Source organism: Leucoraja erinacea, chromosome 13 (assembly GCF_028641065.1).
Source record: "Leucoraja erinacea ecotype New England chromosome 13, Leri_hhj_1, whole genome shotgun sequence".
Lineage (NCBI taxonomy): Eukaryota > Metazoa > Chordata > Chondrichthyes > Rajiformes > Rajidae > Leucoraja > Leucoraja erinaceus.
The window spans coordinates 17,109,236-17,127,845 of NC_073389.1; positions in this window are offsets into that span (position 1 = coordinate 17,109,236).

Sequence of the window (18,610 nt, forward strand, 5' to 3'; positions counted from 1 at the left end):
GTCTTGCTTTTCAGTCTTTTACCCAATTCTGTAAACTCGTGTTGCAGAACCTCCCACCTCTTCCTGCCACCATGCACGAAAACCTCCGGCTGTTCCCCCTCACTCTTGAGGATGCCGTGCAGCCGCTCAAGAACTCTGGCACCAGGGAGGCAACACATCATCCTGGAGTCTCGCCGGCTGCCACAAAATCTCCTGTCCGCACCTCTAACTATCGAGTCCCCCCACCACTATGGCTCTGCCTGATGTCACTCTTCCCCGTTGAGCCTCAGCACCAGTTGGAGACACAGCCCTGGCTGCCACTCGAACTTGCCGTGTAGTCTACTAAAGACTAGGTAGATTTTATGAAGTTTAATTTAATTCAGTTAAGTTTAGGGTAATTTAGAGAATCGAAACAGGCCCTTCGGTCTACCGAGTCTGCGCCGATCAGCGATCCCCACACACTCGGGATAATATTTTACATTTTTACCATTAACCTACAAATCTGTAGGTTTTGTAGTGTGGGAGGAAACTGAAAATATCGGTCACAGGGAGAACATACAAAATCCGTACAGAGCACCTGTAGTCAGGATCGAACCTGGACCTGTGGCATAGTAAGGCAGTACCGCTACGCCACCATGCCACCCTAAACAAACAAGTCTTAAACAAGCAAAGAGAGATAGAGTGCAGAAAGCAAAGGGAGGGGATTGCAGTGTTTAGTCAATGAAAACCACCACAATAGAGCAGACTGTCATTAGCGGGGCTGTTAAAATCAGTTTAACAAAGTGATGTTAATATGGTCAGCATGCACTGTCCTCAATCCTGAGAACCTGCATAGGTGAAACTCCAAACAAAATGAAGATGTTTCGTCTTAACTGTTACTGAGTCCGTACAGAGTCACCTCTTTGTCAATCTGATCACATCACAAAGTAATGTGAATATCTCATCAGCTGTGTAATGGATATTTGCTTGGAAGCTTCCCAGACACAGTCCACCAAAGTTTCATCATCACTACACGAGAGAATGCTTTCAAGTCACCATGTCTAGATTAGATTACTCTAGGAATATTTACTGTATCTCCTTCATAATATCACTAAAATAGACTGTGAATGCAGTATTGTGTTGCCATTTAGTTTAGTTTAGCTTAGAGGTACAGCGCGTAAACAGGCCCTTCGACCCACCAAGTCTGCGCCGCCCAGCGATTCCTGCACACTAGCACTATCCTAAACACGAGGGAAAATGTACAATTTGTACTGAAGTCAATTCACCTACAAACCTGTATGTCTTTGGAGTGTGGGAGGAAACTGGAGCACACCGATAAAACCCAGGTGGTCACGGTGAGACTCCGTACAGGCAGCACACCCATAGTCAGGAATGAACCCAGGTCTCTGATGCTGTAAGGCAGCAACTCTGTCACTGTGCCCATTTTATAGAAAAGCAAATATTAACTGCCACAATGCAGGTACCACTTTAAGTTATTCCTAGTGTGTAGATGAATGGTAGAGGCTGTGAGGGGGATGGGGGGAGGAGGTGAGTGTGTTGATGCGAATGTGGAGTGTATACAATGGGATGAGTGTCATGGTACACATGGGCTTTTGATGATTAATATGGATACAGTGACTCCAAGAACCTGTTTCAATGCTGTATGACTCTCTGACGTCCCAAATCCCTACGTGTTACATGCTTCAAAAATTACTCCAGTAAATGTCCTAAAAATGGAAATTCATTCTCTAATTTTTCTGGAAGCTGACTGTATTCCCTCCCACCATCATTCAAGATTAAATCTCTTCCAAGATGCCATCAACAGTAGTACAACATACAAAGTTCATCGGTGGTGGATACTCACGAAATGCTGGAGTAACTCAGCAGGTCAGGCAGAGTCTGTGGATAAAAAAAAATCGGTGACATTTTGGGTCAGAAGTGTTTGTTTTGCACCTTTTCATACCTTGAGTTTTCCTCCCCCTCCCTACCTCTCAGTCTGACGAAGGGTCTCGACCCGAAGCATCACATTCATTTTCTCCAGAGATGCTGCCAGACCCACTCCAGCATGTTATGTCTATCTATGGTATAAACCAGCATCTGCAGTTCCTTCCTACACATTTCATCTGCAGTGGGATTATAAGCATCACTGATCTGAAAAATAACGGTTTCTATTTACTCACAGAGTGAACAAGGCTGGAAATGGATCCGTGCATTGGTTGCATTTAATCGGGTGTAGATTGCTCAAGTAGTCACTGTTGGCTAAAGTCGTGCCCAGCAGGAAATTGGCTTGGGCATTTGTGAGTGAGATTCACCTGAGAACAGCTGCCATTTATCTGATGTCTTTCAAGTACCTAACGTTACGGATCAGGTAGCAATCCTACACTTAGGATAGAAACACACGCCTTTGAGGGGAAAATCTACAATGTTTACCCTTTGTACACAAAGAAAAGTAGAAACATATTGTGCAGGATTGATTAGTTAGATAGTGTGAGTCTGAAGAAGGGTCCCGACCCGAAACGTCACCCATCCTTTTTCTCCAGAGATGCTGCCTGACCCACTGAGTTACTCCAACACTTTGTGTCTGTCTATAGTATGACCAAGCTCTGCTGACTCTGTGTGCAACTCACACCAACAACCACGCCAGCTCTGCTTTGATTCTGTGTGAAACATCACAAAGTTGTTTTTAATGGATTTTATTGGAAACTTGTAAATTAGTTTGGGAGACTGAGGAGGTGCAAATACCAGATGTTTAGCACACCAGAGAGGATGAAATCCAATTATGAGGCACCAGTTTCAACATGCCCTCCTTTCCTTCAAGTCTTATTTTTTGAAAGTGCAGAACGTAAGCTACTTCCTTTGCCCTCACTAAGATCTGAGACTTTGCACAACTTCTATACAACATCATTGGCGTGCTTTAACTGTTTTGTGGATGGAGATAAGGGTTACAGTCACTCTTAGCTTCCTGGGCTTGGGATCGGTCCAGGGTTCTGCTATTGATGCTCTCAGCCACATCTCACACTTGACTGCACAGTTGATCAAACCCTTACTTTATTCAGGGAAGTCACTCAGTGTCTTTACTTCCTTTTCATTTAGCCATTTGCCTGCTTCAATGTTGTGTAGATGGTCAGAGAGGGATTTACAGAGATCTCTTGATCATTCTCCTTCCAGGAGCACCTAGATTTGGCCAGTGTGCTTCATTAGCCTATCCAAGGTGTCAATGGTCCCCTGGAAACACTGTTAACATGTGCACTGTAGATTCCTTCACAGACGAGGGAGACAGCATGGGGCAGGCGGGAGGCTGATTTATGGGATGCCACACTTCTTCCACTCCCCGCACAGAGCCCCTGTGCTAATATAGCAAATAGCAGGACTGAAGAGATTTGATGTATGGAGAGATCTGGGAAGCAAATTCATTGCTCCCTGAAAATAGTAACACAGTAGACAAGGTGTAAAGCAGTTAATTAGTGATAGGAGCAGAATTAGGCCATTCAGCCCACCAAGTCTACTCCGCCATTCAATCATGGCTGATCTATCTTTCCCTCTTAACCCCATTCTCCTGCCTTCTCCCCAGCCTTCTAACTGCTGACACCCTTACTAATCAGGAATCTGTCAATCTACACCTTAAAAATATCCACCGGCTTGGTCTCCGCAACATTCTGTGACAATGAATTCCATGAAGAAGGTACACAACATGCTTGAGTTGATTGGTCATGGCACTGATCATAAAAGTTAATGTCATGTTGCAGCTGTACAAAACATTGATTAGGCCACATCTGATCACCACATTACAGGAGGATGTGGGGCCTTTGGAGACAGTGTATGGAGGTTCAGTAGGACATTGCCAGGCTTTGGGAGGATTGTTTTTGCTGGAGAGTACAAAGGTGAAAGGCAATCTGATAAAAATTATGTAATATTATGAAGGGCATAGATAGTCTTTTTCCCAAGATCGTATTACCTAGAGAGCATAGGTTTGAGATGAGAGGAAAACTTTAAAGAGGATATATAAGCAGGTTTTGTAAGTTTTAATTGGCCGGTAAAATTGTAAATTGTCCCTAGGATGTAGAATAGATCTAGTGTACAGGGAAGGTACACAAAAAAACTGGAGAAACTCAGCGGGTGCAGCAGCATCTATGGAGCGAAGGAAATAGGCAACGTTTCGGGCAGAAACCCTTTCTTCAGACTGATCGGGGGTGGAAGGGGGCAGGGAGAAGAAAGGAAAAAGGAGGAGGAACCCGAAGGCTGGGGGATGGGAGGAGACAGCAGGAGGGCTGAGGAAGGGGAGGAGACAGCAAGGACTAACAAAATTGGGAGAATTCAATGTACAGGGATCGTTGGTCGGTGCAGACTCGAAAGGCCTGTTTCCATGCTGTATCTCTAAATTAAACTAAACTAAAGTAATCAAGAGGCTTGAGTTAATAATCTAGAGACTGGAGTTTAGATCCCAGTCAATACTTGTCAATAGCAATCATCACTACACTGAATTCATCTTGTTCACTTATGTCCTTCAGCAAAGGGATCTGCCACTCTTATCCATTCTGGCTGATATACAAGTCCAGACTTGCCATTGCTCTTGGCAGCCGCACAGTTCAAAAGATGGGAAATAAATATTAGCCTTTCCACTGGTGCTCGAATCAACAAAATAAAAACACACCCAAACTTGACTCTCACACATTGCTATTTTGTTGGTTCAATTTAGCCTTTGCTCGAATTCCTTTAACAGACCCATCCCTCACAGGTATACAACCTCTATCATGTGTGGTCACTCAGATAGTCTATGAGTGGAAAACTTATCCAAAAGCTCAATCAAGCAATCCATCAAATATTTCAGAAGAAGTGTATCGACCCAAACATCACCCATTCCTTCTATCCAGAGATGCTGCCTGTCCAGCTGAGTTACTCCAGCATTTGATGTCTATCTTCGATGTAAACCAGCATCTGCAGTAACTTCCTGTACAAATATTTTGCTTTGGCAGCTTATAACCCGTATGAATGTTGATTCCTCTAATATCAAGTAACTCCCGCACTCCTGACCACTCTCTCTCTCTCTCTCTCTTCCCACCCCACTCTCGTCGTCCTGCTAGTTTGAATCCTTGTATCCCTTTCGTTAACACATCTTCCCCAGCCAACAATGGGCCATTATTAACTCCACTCTTCCTGTGGTCATTTGGTGTTTGTCCTGTTTTGTTCTGGCCTTTACTCACCCCCAGTTCTCTCACTTCCACCCCACTACCTTTATCTTTCAGTTTGAAGAAGGGTTCTGAATGGAAACGTCACCTATACCTTTTCTCCAGAGATACTGCCTGACCCGCTGCGTTACTCCGGTATTTTGTGTCGATCTTTGGTACAAAAAAGCATCTGCAATTCCTTCCTCACATTTTGTCTAATCCATCAACCTGCTGGGTTGAAGGTGCCACCCAATATATCAATGTTGGATATTGCCCACAATTTAAAGCAAATCCTATTTGGAGAAGTAATCAATCTCCTTCTTGTCAGGGGCTGAAAAGGTGCCAATTGTTCTAGATCTTTTTTGAGTTTGGATATTTTCTACTTGCCTTTGGTGACATGAGTCATATTGGTTCACAGTTCATCAATCCATTACTTTCAAAGCATTTATCCTGCTCAGACAGGTCTCTAAGTTGGCTAACTTTCCACTGGACCCAAGTAACCAGAGAAGGGTTTGTCTTTGTTTTGAATGGATGGATTGTTTTCAATGCCGTGACTGTGATGCTGCCTGTGTCGTATAAAAATCTCCAAGTAATTTATAAACAGGTGAAGATTTAATTAACGGTACGTGCAAGATGAAAGGAATAGATTAGGTGAATGCACGGAGTCTCTTGCCAAGAGTAGGGAAATCATGAACCAGAGGACATCACTTAAGGAGAGTGGGGACAGATTTAAAAATAACCTGAGGGGCAACTTATTTTACACAAAGGGGGTGGATGTATGGAACGAGGTGCCGGAGGAAGTAGTTGAGGCAGGTGCTCTCACAACATTTAAGAAATGTTTAAACAGGTGCAGGGATAGGAAAGGTTTAGAGGAATATGGGCCAAATGCAGACAGGTGGGACAAGTGTAGATGGGACATGTTGGTCAATGTGTGCAAGTTGGGCCACAGGGCCTGTTTCCATGCTGTATAACTCTATGACTCTATGATTCTATAACTCATTTCAGTCAGTTTATGTATCCAACCAATTTAATCTCAGACAATCCAGAATACCTATGTTCAGTCAGTGAGGTTAAGACCAATGGATCTATGGTACTTTATCAACGCATGTACGTCTATCAGTGAAATTCTTTGCTTTGCGTGCAATTCAGTAAATATTATACATTCTATATATATATATATATATATGATCATACTATACATAAGCAGAACCATACATAAGAACAAAAATGCAATGATTCCAATATGTTGATTAGTATTGGTGTCAGAGGTTATGGAGAGAAGACAGGAGGGTGGGGTTGTGAGGGAAAGATAGATCAGCCATGTTTGAATGGAGGCGTAGACTTGATGGGCTGAATGGCCTAATTCTGCTCCTATAACATGAAAAAATAGTAGACTTCACTGAGGAGGTACACAAAGAGTCGTCACATTTGCAGCACCATCTTGTGCCCTCTCTTTCAAGTTCTTAAGAGTATAGAGTCTTATCTTGGCCTCAAATGCCCATTGATCTGGCAGAGGCACTGGGTTGGTGTTGCAGGAGTCAGCCTAGCCTGGCGATGCTGTCGATGCCCTCCACTGCTGCTCCGCCATTCTGTGCTACTGCAGGCCGCGTCTGACCCGCCCGCTCAGCCACTGTGGGGCTCTTCAGCTGTGCCTGACCAACACCATCCTCTGGCTTCTTCTTCTTCCGTGTGGCATGCACAGCCTAAAGTTGTTAGACAACTTATATATTGGATCTTCCGTTTGTGCACGTCGAGTTGATTGCATTAGTCAAAACAGGGCGGACCACATGAAGGTTGCAATCGCCCACCCCCTCTGGCTGCTGCAGAGCCTCCAGCGGCCCACCTCGACCTGTAACAACTGATAAGCATTTCTCCTTTCAACCATTACTGCACAAGGACAGAAAACAATCATGATGAACCATCGATTAGTACAGGTGTCAGGGGTTATGGGAAGAAGGCGGGAGAATGGGGTTAAGAGGGAAAGATAGATCAGCCGTGATTGAGTGGCGGAGTAGACTCGATGGGCCAAATGGCCTAATTCTGCTCCTATCACTTATGAACTTAAGAACATCGGACATTACCTGAGAAATGGTTTGAACCGCTGCTATGATGCTCAGCTATGTTTCCATTGACTGATGAGTCCTGAAAAGGCTTGCTGCAGTATCGTTAATTTGGCCATTAGGAAGGAACGAGTCTTTCTTCACAAATGAAGGTTAGGACTATCAATCTACTGATTCTGGCCTGTTGCCCAGACATAGAACAAGATACACTGTTAGAAGATTGCAATACCAGGCAAGATGCAATCCCCATGAGTTGCAAGGAGAATGTGCATGGCATCTGCAAAGCACGAGATGTCCATTTAGGGAGAAGATACCTCAGATGAAGTACTCCTTTAATTTTTCCCTTGGTGTGTGCTTTTCATTCGTACAGCATAGAATGACTTTTGCTTACTGCTGGCAAATTTGTAATTTCTGGTTGTAAGGCCCCTCTAATTGTTCAAGTTCAGGTGACATCCCAGTCTTTTTCTTGTTGCTGGCAACGAGAGAGACATAAGTAATTGAAATGGACATCTGGTTGAAAGGAGGATATAGTTGACAGCATCACTCTTTTTATTAACTAGGTATAAAGCTAGATCATGATATGCTCCATGGACACTTTTTTGCGATCACGCATTGAATCGTCTTACCCAAACCAAAGCTATCTTCAGATTGTTTATGGCTTGATTTAGATAACACACACCATCTGAGCCAACTCTTTCCAAATTCCCCTATTACTCAGGCACCTTTGCCCTAGATTCCAATGTGTTTTCCAGCAGTGTCACCTCCAGAATAACGCTGTATAATCTGGAGGCTTTCATTATGTCCTGAATGTGGAATTCATTGCCGTGGAGGCCAAGTGAATGGATATGTCGAAAAGGGAGATTGGCAGGTTTGTGATTAGTAAAGTTGTCAGGGATTGTGGGGAGAAGGCAGGAGAATGGGGTTAAGAGGGAAAGATAGATCAGCCATGATTGAATGACAGAGTAGGCTTGATGGGGCGAGGAGCCTAATTCGGTTCCTAGAACATAAACTTATGAAAATGCTGTGTTTATGATATTTAAGCTGTAACTGCTGCAGTTATACTGATTCCCCCCTAGTCCAGAGGCAAGGCGCAGAATTGTCTCCCTTTTTCAACACTAAATTACTTCCTAGTCGGTAGCGAGCTGTCAGAAGTTCATCTGAATGCCTAAAATTTACCCCGTGGCATTTATCTAATTCGGTGGAATCTACACAATATGGCCACTGCACCTGGTGACAACCCAACATCACAATGGACCATTGGTTCTAGAGGGCGGCGTCTTGGTGTGGGAGGCGCGAGTCACGGGGTCGGAACCTGATTTGCTATTTAAGGTCGGGCAACGCCCGTGTCCTGGGAGGAGTAGGGAGCTGCATTAGAGAGATTAACCACGTCTAGTGCACACAACTCGTGTCCGACTCGTTTTTGGCTGGACTCCTGCAAGTCCCCACTTCACCACCACCAATAATTTCAATCATTATTTCTACTCACTAATCGTGTGTCAATATTAGCCCTAAGTCCATGGGAAGGTAGAAGGGATATCTACACAATTACAAAAAAAAACAGTGGAAGGAAAATTATCGTTTAGCTTTTGTGGAAATATTAAACAGAATAACGAGTTGTCAATTAAAAAAAAACTATACGAAGGCACCATTTAACAAGTATAAATGATGTAACTATTTAATGAACTGCATAAATCATTTCTTTATGTGCATCTCTAATATCAGATTTGACACACACTACCTAGTGTATCAAGATTTATGGACATCCACGGATGCCAGATTTCCCACATCGGCAGCGTTTGGTGGCACAGTGGTAGAGTTGTTACCTTACAGTGCCAGAAACCCAGGTTCGTTACTGACTACAGGTGCTGTATTTATGGAGTTTGTACGTTTTCCCCATGATCTGTGTAGGTTTTCTCCAGGATATTTGGTTTCCTCCCATGCTTCGAAGACGTACAGGTTTGGAGGTTAATTGGTTTGGTCGAATTGTAATTTGTCCCTAGTGTGTGTAGGGTAGTATCACTGGTTGGCGCAGACTCAGTGGGCCAAAGGGCATGTATCCATGCTGTATCTCCAAACTAAACTAAATTAATCTAAAGTAAACTAAACTAATGGATACAAATGTCTAATCAGTTCCCCAGCAGAGTGAGTGGGATAATCACCTCCCATTATCATTTTAATATGATTCAATGGTCAACAAAAAATGAATGACATGTTCAGATATAATTTTAAACTACAGTAACATTTACAGGAAAGTAGCTTTGGTATTTAAATTGAGTCAGATTTTATATTACTAAATCAATCAAATATTTCTATTAAAAATAACAAAACATATACTGAATTAATGTGAAACTTTGCATTCCTTCATGGGAGTGAATAAATTTGGCCTTTCAGTTTAGTTTAGCGTGGAAACAAGCCATTCGGCCCTTCAGCCCACTGAGTCTGTGCCGACCACCCTATGATCACCCGACGATCACCCTAGTTCTATGTTATCATAGTTTTACATCCTACACACTATGAGCAATTTACAAAAGCCAATTGACCTACAAATCTGTACGTCGTAGGAATGTGGGCATCAACTGGAGCAACCGAAGAAAAAAAACACATGTTCATGGGGAGAACATATGAACTCCTTACAGATAACAGGATCGAACCCAGGTTACTGGTGCTGTAAAGCAACAATTCTACTGCTGCGCCACTGTGCCGCCCTTATTAAAAATGTTATCTTGTGCGGTAAAAGCAACCCACTTTCTTGAAACGTAGTTGGTGAAAAATTTGACATCCCAGGTTGTCGTCAAGGATTTTAAGATCAGTATTAACATGGGTTAGATAGAGACAAGCTTACTTTCCATCTTCCTTATACACATTGTCCATTTCCCCTTGCCGTAATCTTTCAGTCTTTTGAAAAGCTTTGCCCCACCCTTATACTTTGCTTTTCCAGCTTGCTCTCCCTACTACGAGGCTAAAGAAGGGATCCGACAGAAAACGTCGCCTGCCATTTCTCTCCACAAATGCTGCCTGTCCCACTGTGTGAAGATTCGAGCATCTGCATCTTTTTCTGCCCCCTTGACAAATTCTTTGGTCTTCCCAAGTAAGAATATCATATTCATCCCTAATTTATGCAATGATTCTATGCTGTTCTGCGTAATGGAATTATATACATTAGAAAATAAATCTCAATTGAGCAAAATCTTTAATACCTTTCATCATCATAATCTGAATAGGAACAGTAATGGAAAAAAATCACACTTCTGATCAATTTGCTAATCATAGTGAAGATTCCCTTCTGCACCAGCTTATAGTAGTCTGTCATATTTTATAAATGCCTTTATTTAAATTGCACATTGCTGCTCAAGTTAGACTTCATGAGAATCATGCAATTATGGATATGAGTGCAATGGTGAATTGGATTTTCAGTTAATGCACTGATGGCCAAATTCCATATTTATAAATCTATATTCATCAAAATGAAAACTAATTGTAATTAATTTAAAAGATAATGATTAATTATATCTGAATCTAAAACGCATTAATAACCAGAAAACTTTAACAAATTTAAACATTTCATTGTCTTCTATCTCTGCTCGGTCCCCATCCCTCAGAATTAGAACAGTTCATTTACTTCAATTTTTAATGGAATAATTTGTCATTTCCTCCTGTCATAACCTTTGAGAATCCCCATTTGCCTGATACTACGTTTTTAAGCACGTTCCCTTTGACCTGTTCCTGGTTGATGTGTTGCCAACAGTCTAGTTCTTAGATTCTAGAGTTATAGCTTCCTTACCGATGCCCCCTCTCCACCCTCCATACCCCACTCCTAATATACCAATAATCCACCTCCTTTAGTGTAGTTTAGTTTAGTTTAGTTTAGTTTAGAGACACAGCATGGAAACAGGCACTTCGCTCCACCAAGTCCATGCCGACCAGCAATCAACCCACAAATTAGTTCTATCCTACACTCCAGGGACAATCTGCAAAAGTCAGTTAACGTACAAACCTGCACTACTTTGGGATGTGTGAGGAAATTGGAGCACCCGGAGAAAACACACGCAGTCGCAGGGAGAACGTGCAAACTCTGTACAGACAGCGCCCGTAGTCAGGATCGAACCAGGGTCTCTGGCCCTGTAAGGCAGTGACTCTGCCACTGTGCCACCGTGCTTCCCCTTCTCCATGTACAAAGTTTTTCAACCCTTTGGCTAAGCTTTTAATCATTCCTATCTATTTAGTAATTTCTTTAGCTCAGTTTCTATTTTTGTCCGATTGCACATCTGCGGTATGTTTTTCTATGGTAAATATTCAATTTGTAAATATGTGTTATTTTAACAAAGAGTTGATAAGCCTCATATATTTTCTGGCATTCTGGGAAAGATTATGATGGAAGAGCATCTATTATTAAGTAAGAATCTCAAATTGCTGCAAGATCTCCAATAAAAAGTCTGTAACATTTTCTTTTAAGTAACAATATCAAGTAGTAAATCAGTTGCTAAATTTGAGATAAAGCCAGAAAATTAGTGGACGACCTTCAATTATCATTCTGCATCTTCTCAAACATCAGCAGTTTAATAAATATGCCATAATTAGTTTTTTTAGGTTGATTAGCAGGGATAGATATTACAGTGTTCTCTTTGATATCTTAATTAAACTTTGAAGCATTTTGAATAAGTTCATTTATCTGTCTGTCACCAGACGTAATCGGCACTAGATTTTGATGGAAAAGGTCACGTCGATTTGCAAATACTGAGCATTTCGTTTGTTATAAACTGGCTGTTGAATTCAGGCTTTGACAAATTCAGGCTTTGAGAAAAAGAAAGCAAAATGGTGTGAGCAAAATACAAGGATTAAAGAGAGAACTGACCAAAAGTTGGCCTAGTTCGACAACTTGAAGGTTCAGGAACATAGAAGATGGCAAAAAGTGGTGAACACTGCCCAGCCCATCATCGGAATTAACCTCCTCACCATCAATGGGATCTACAAGAGTCTCTTCCTCAAACAGGCAGCATCATCAGGGACTCGTGTCACCCTGGCCACGCTCTCATTTCACTCCTGCCATTGGGAAGAAGGTATAGGAGCCTGAAAACTATCAGAAAAAAATCCAGGTTCAGGAGCAGCTTCTTCTCTACAAATGTCAGGCTCTTAAAAACTACAACCTCCAAATATGCTTCGAACTGTGTGAACCTGGGGGCATTGTTTTTGTCTTTACAGAGTACTATGTGTACATATCTGTTGTGCTGCAGGAGGGGCCTGTCCCACTTGGGCCGTCATTTACACGACAGGCCAGTAGTGACTGACACGTGATGGTCACGCGTGTCATCATGCGTCCGCACAACCGTCTGGAGCATGTGACGTCATTTGAAGATAGACACAAAATGCAGGAGTAACTCAGCGGGACCGGCAGCATCTCTGGAAAGAAGGAATGGATGATGTTTCGGGTCGAGACTCTTCTTGAGTCTGAAGAAGGGTCTCGACCTGAAATGTCACCCATTCCTTCTCTATAGAGATGCTGCCAGTCCCGCTGAGTTACTCCAGCATTTTGTGTCTATCTCCAATCATCTTGGCCCCGCTCTTTTTTTTTTTTTTTTTTTTTTCCCGTAAATGTTTTTTATTAGATTTTCAAACAAATGTACAATTTACAAGGGAAGGTAGAAAGCTCAATCAATTTAAAAAACACTTAAACAAAATTATCAAATTAAAATATTAACATTTTTATCTATAATATATTCAACCTCCTGTGGTGACCAGTGTTCACAGAAGGCCTCCACAGTCCCCATGGACACCGCTTGTTCCCTTTCTAGGGACACGCGGGCACGGACGTAACCCCGGAAAAGGGGTAGGCAGCCGACCGCTGTGCGGCCATCGACTGCCCGCTGCCTGGACCCGCGAATGGCCATCTTGGCCAGGCCCAGGAGCAGACCGACAGGGAGACCCCCTCCTCCCTCCCATCCGACCCTCCCCCCTCTGTACCAGGTGCCCATAAATTAATAGCGTTGGATTAAAATGTAGCCAAAACTTGAGGAGCAGCCCCTTCAGATACTCGAACAGTGGCTGCAACCTCTCACACTCTATGTACACGTGGAACACAGTCTCTTCCTCACCGCAGAAATGACAAGCAGGGGAAGATTCCGTGAACCGGCTCAAATACCTATTACAGGCCACGGCTTTGTGCAACACTCTCCACCCCAGGTCCCCGATGCAAAGGGGGAGGACTCCCTTGTAAAGAGACCTCCACTGGGGACCGCTCCCCTCGTCAGGTGGTAACACGGACCGCCAGGATGTGTCTGGATGGAAGACGAGGGCGAGGAAGTGGAGAGTGTGCAAGAGCAGCCTGTACAGTACGCGCCTCTCCGCGTCACAGAACGGCACGCTGGGCATCTCGGAAAGGCGGCTCATGTTGCATGGGGCCAGCTCTCGGGGAGGGACCCGGGCCGTGGGCCCTATGAACAATTCCGACTGAGCGGGGGTAAGCACGTCCGGAATCGCTCCATGCACACGCCTCTCCTCGACACCCACCGTCACAGCCACGCCACCCCCCTCCCCCTGTGGTTTGAAGAGGAGGAGGCATGGGTCCTCCGATACAGAGAAGGGCCCTGAAGGTCAGGGGCAACCTGAAGGGGAGCTCCATTGCAGAAGCCTCTACCTCCGCACTACCATCTATCTCAGAGGCGAGCACAAAATTATCTGCTGCCAGGGGTCCCGCTTGGAGGTGATCATCTTCTAGGGGACCCGCCTGGAGATGTTTCTTCTTTTTCTTGACTTTCCTCCCCCGCTGTTGCTCCCAAACCTTCCCATCCACCCCACGCACTTCTCCGGCATCCACCACCACAGGTACGGGACATGGGGGTGGTGGGGGAATAGGGGTTGAGGGTAGGGGAGTAAAGCCTTCACGGGCCACCGTGGTAAAACCAGCAGCCCCAGATGGGCCAGTAGTGCTTTCCCGGGCCATCGTGGTGGAACTGGCAGCCCGGGTCCTGGGACAATTCCTGCGAAAATGCCCCTCCTTTTTGTAAGCGTGACAACGCACTTGGCCCGCATTCCAGAACACGCGATAGGAGAAATCATCCACCTCCACCTCAAAACTCCCCTCCGTGTCCGTCCCCTGTGCCAACTGTATATACACGCAACGCTTGAACGTATATATATGCTGCATCTCAGGATCGTCAAACCTGTACAACAGTTTGGTGAGCCCTGACCGCACCTCCCCCAGCTTCCTTACATGTGGGATCAGGAGCGCATCCGGAACAAAAGTGGGAACGTTGGACAGACAGAAAACGCCCCCCCATGGCAAAAAATTCCCGGGACCCCCCAGAGCCCCACCGCCTGTTCATGGGTCTCACCGCTGCGAAATTCCCACCTGGCTGTTACCCTTGTGGCTCCCTTTCCAGAGCTAGGGCCGAGCCCACCGCACCTAATTTCAGTCTTATGTTTCTATGTTTCTAGTTTAGTAGAACAACAACCTTCCCACTGACCACCGCTCCCGAGACTATGGCTTTCTTGCCAACAGTCTCACCCAGCGCATCTAGAAAGGCCTTGAAGGGCAGGTTGCTCTGCATGTACATTTTTACACCATTTGTGCGCCCCATCAACTCGTGACCCTCAGTCTCCGACACTGCCGACCGTGCGACAGCTGCATCACTCTGAGGGGCCGCCATCTTTAGGGCGTGGCACAACACACAAAGTATCAGTACTTTATAAATCAAAGCAGTCTTTCTACATGCTGTTCTGCTATTCTATTCTATTCTATTCTATCAGTACTTTATAAATCAAAGCAGTCTTTCTGCACCTCCACTCTTTTGCAGCAGTTAAATAGTCCTGTGAAGGCTTTCTTGGCAAGCAACAGAAGCAGTCTCCTCCTGATAAGATCGGAATGTCCGTGTCAATCCTCCCTGCCGTTAAAAATGGAGCTTCCGGAGGCTTCTTCCCCAGGTCTCCGTCGCCTCCCCGGCTTCAACGAAATGCAAGGCACTGTTGCCGTTCTTACTCAGCACACCTGGACCGGGCAAGTCGGTGTAGGAGGGAGCTTTCCGATGTTACTGACCACAAACACCGCTCCAGACTCAGATCCGACTTGTACAAGTGTAACTTGGCCTTCCGCCAACCACAGGACGCTCCTACGACTTTCCAGATACCCGGACAAATCCTCACCAATTAGAGGAATCTTTGAACAAAGAAAGTCTCTGCAGATCGACAAAGCTCTGAACTGCAAAGTCTGACTGCTTTGTTTCTCCCCGCTAAACAAATCCTTCCGAAAAGTTCATCAAATCCTCCCCGCCAGCAGAACAGCTCCTCTACTGGCCTCGCTCTGGGAGTAGGAGCGGGGGCGGATCCGGGTCCGCAACGGCCGTGAGCCCCAGGCCGAATTCGGCGATCGTTTGCCTGCTTCTGCTGCTGTTGGAGGTGAGACGTTGCACCGCGCCATGGTCTTGGGCCTGTCCCACTTTGGCCGTCAGTTACGCGACAGGCCGGTGGCGCGCGAAGATTTAGTTCAGGAAGAAGTCCACACTCCTCCACGCCACTCCACACTCCTCCACACCACTACATGCGCCCGTCCCGCACTACTCACATGCTACCCACACGCTAGGGAAGGGATCCAAATGAGTATGTTTCGCTTTAAAATAAATCAGCAAGTTAATTTAATTGCAGTGATATTCTGCGTCCATTGACTTTCTCCTGCCTGACCATTTAAATTACTTCAGCATCCACCCAGAGCTGATTGGGTTGTGAATTGGCTGCACACCTCAGCAGGGATTCAAAACATCAAGCATGTCAAACAGCTAGCCTTCTTTAAGGTAATATGCTAATTCAACAGAGCAAAGCATATGGGTCTTGCATTAAACAAAGATTCTGCACCATCCTGACCATGCTTTTCAATAACGTTTCCAAAAGAATATGACCTGGAAGAGTCAGAGTCAGAGTCATGCGGCAGAGAAAGAATCCCCTTGACCCAACTCTTCCATGCCGTCTAAGATACTCCATCCAAGCTGGTCCCATTTCCCCACATTTGATCCATATCAATCTAAACTTTACCTATCCAGGTTCCTGTCCAAGTGTGTTTTTATTTTAATGCTGCTATAGTACCTGCCTCAACTACTTCCTCTGGCAGATTGTTTCATATACCCCCCCCCCCCCCCCCCCCCCTGAGTGATAATATTGCCCCTCAGGTTTCTATTAAATTCTAATAGGGGAGGCTAAAGGGCCTGTCCCACTTGGAGATATTTTTCAGTGGCTGCTGGCATCATTGACTGACGTATCAGGTCACCGAAAATACGCAGCGTGATGACGTATGATGCGGCATGATGACGTATGATGCAGCGGTGACGTGGCGTGATGACATATGACGCGCAGTGTTTTTTCAAGTGTCGCAACATTTCTTTTTGTTGCCGCTGGATTTTGAAATGTTCAAAATCTTTTGGCAACACAGATATGACGCCGGCAAAATCGCCAAGTGGGACAGGCCCTTTAGGCTTCCCCTCTAGCCTTAACCCTATGCCTAGCTTTTAATTCCCCTATCCTGGATATAAGACTTGTTGCATCTACCCTATCTATTCCCTCATGATTTTATATACCTCTAAGAGATCAATCCTCAGTCTCCTGGACTCCAAGGGATGGATTCCTAAACTGCTCAACTTCCCCCTGAACCCAAGAGTCCTGGCAACATCTTTATAACTCTTCACTGCATTCTTTGCTGGAAAGATTGTTCACTTTCCATGTCTTTGAGCCACATCTTAGTGCAGGCTAATATCGGTGATGAAATTCACCATCACCATTACCTTCAGAAAGGAGATGAGGAGGAATTTATTTAGTCAGAGGGTGATGAATCAGTGGAATTCATTGCCACAGAAGGCTGTGGAGGTCAAGTTAATGAACATTTTTAAGGTGGATATTGACAGATTCTTGATTAGTAAGGGTGTCAGGGGCTACGGGGAGCTGGCAGGTGAATGGGGTTGACAGAGACCACTTTCTTCCTTAAAAAGCCTGGAAATAGGCTAAAGATAGTTTAGTTTAGTTTCGTTTAGTTTAGAGATACAACATGGAACCAGGCCCTTCAGCCCACCAAGTTTGTGCTGACCAGCAGTCACCCCATACACTAGTTCTATCCTACGCTCTAGGAACAATTTACAATTTACAGAAGCCAATTAACCTACAACCTCAGTCATCTTTGGATTGTGGGAGGAAATCAGCGCACCTGTAGAAAACCCTTGCGGTCACAGGTCGAACGTACAAACTCTGTACAGACAGCACCCATAGTCACTGTAAGGCAGCAACTCTACTGCTGCGCCACTGTACCTACCACAGTGGTTCTAATGAGTTTTAGGTTTCCCCAGATTGTTCATACTACCTTTGAAGTGAAGCCTTCAGCCACCCTGCACATGGGCCATGGTGTAGGAAGGGGCAAGATTGGTTTTGGTCAATCTTGAGAATAGTCCAGGTCCCACAATTACTTAATTCACAGCCTAATTGAAGAGATGCAGCCTTGCATATTAACAGAGGGCATCAGTCAGAAGGAGGTCCCACTCAGGCCATAATTAGGTCCGGCTCCACAGAGATTAAAAATACTTTGGAATTAAATCATAACCAAAATCTTAATGAGGATGTTGCCAGGACTCAAGGGCCTGAGCTATAGAGGCCTCATTGGTGAGACCAAATCTGGAGTATGGTGTACAATTTTGGTCGCCCAATTATAGGAAGGATGTCAACAAAATAGAGAGAGTACAGAGGAGATTTACTAGAATGTTGCCTGGGTTTCAACAACTAAGTTACAGAGATAGGTTGAATAAGTTAGGTCTTTATTCTCTGGAGCGCAGAAGGTTAAGGGGGGACCTGATAGAGGTCTTTAAAAAATGATGAGAGGGATAGACAGAGTTGATGTGGACAAGCTTTTCCCTTTGAGAATAGGGAAGATTCAAACAAGAGGACATGACTTCAGAATTAAGGGACAGAAGTTTAGGGTAATATGAGGGGGAACTTCTTTACTCAGAGAGTGGTAGCGGTGTGGGCAGAGCTTCCAGTGGAAGTGGTGGAGGCAGGTTCAAATATCATTTAAAAGACCCCTTGGATAGGCTATTGATGAAAGGGAATGGAGGGTTATGGTATGAGTGCAGGCAGGTGGGACCAAGGGGAAAAAAAATTGTTCGGCACGGACTTGTAGGGCCGAGATGGCCTGTTTCCGTGCTGTAATTGTTATATGGTTATATGGTTATAGGGTGAGGTTGAGCAGGCTAGGACTCTATTTCTTGGAGCACAGGAGGATGAGGGGTGATCTTCTAGAGGTGAAAAGGTCAAGATGGGAATAGAAAGGATAAAAGCATAGTCCCTTGCCCAAAGTAGGGGAATTGAGAATCAAAGGACATGGGTGAGTGAGGAAATATTTTTATAGGAATCTGAAGGGTAACTTCATCACAAGGGGTGGTGGGTATATGGAATGAGCTGCTGGAG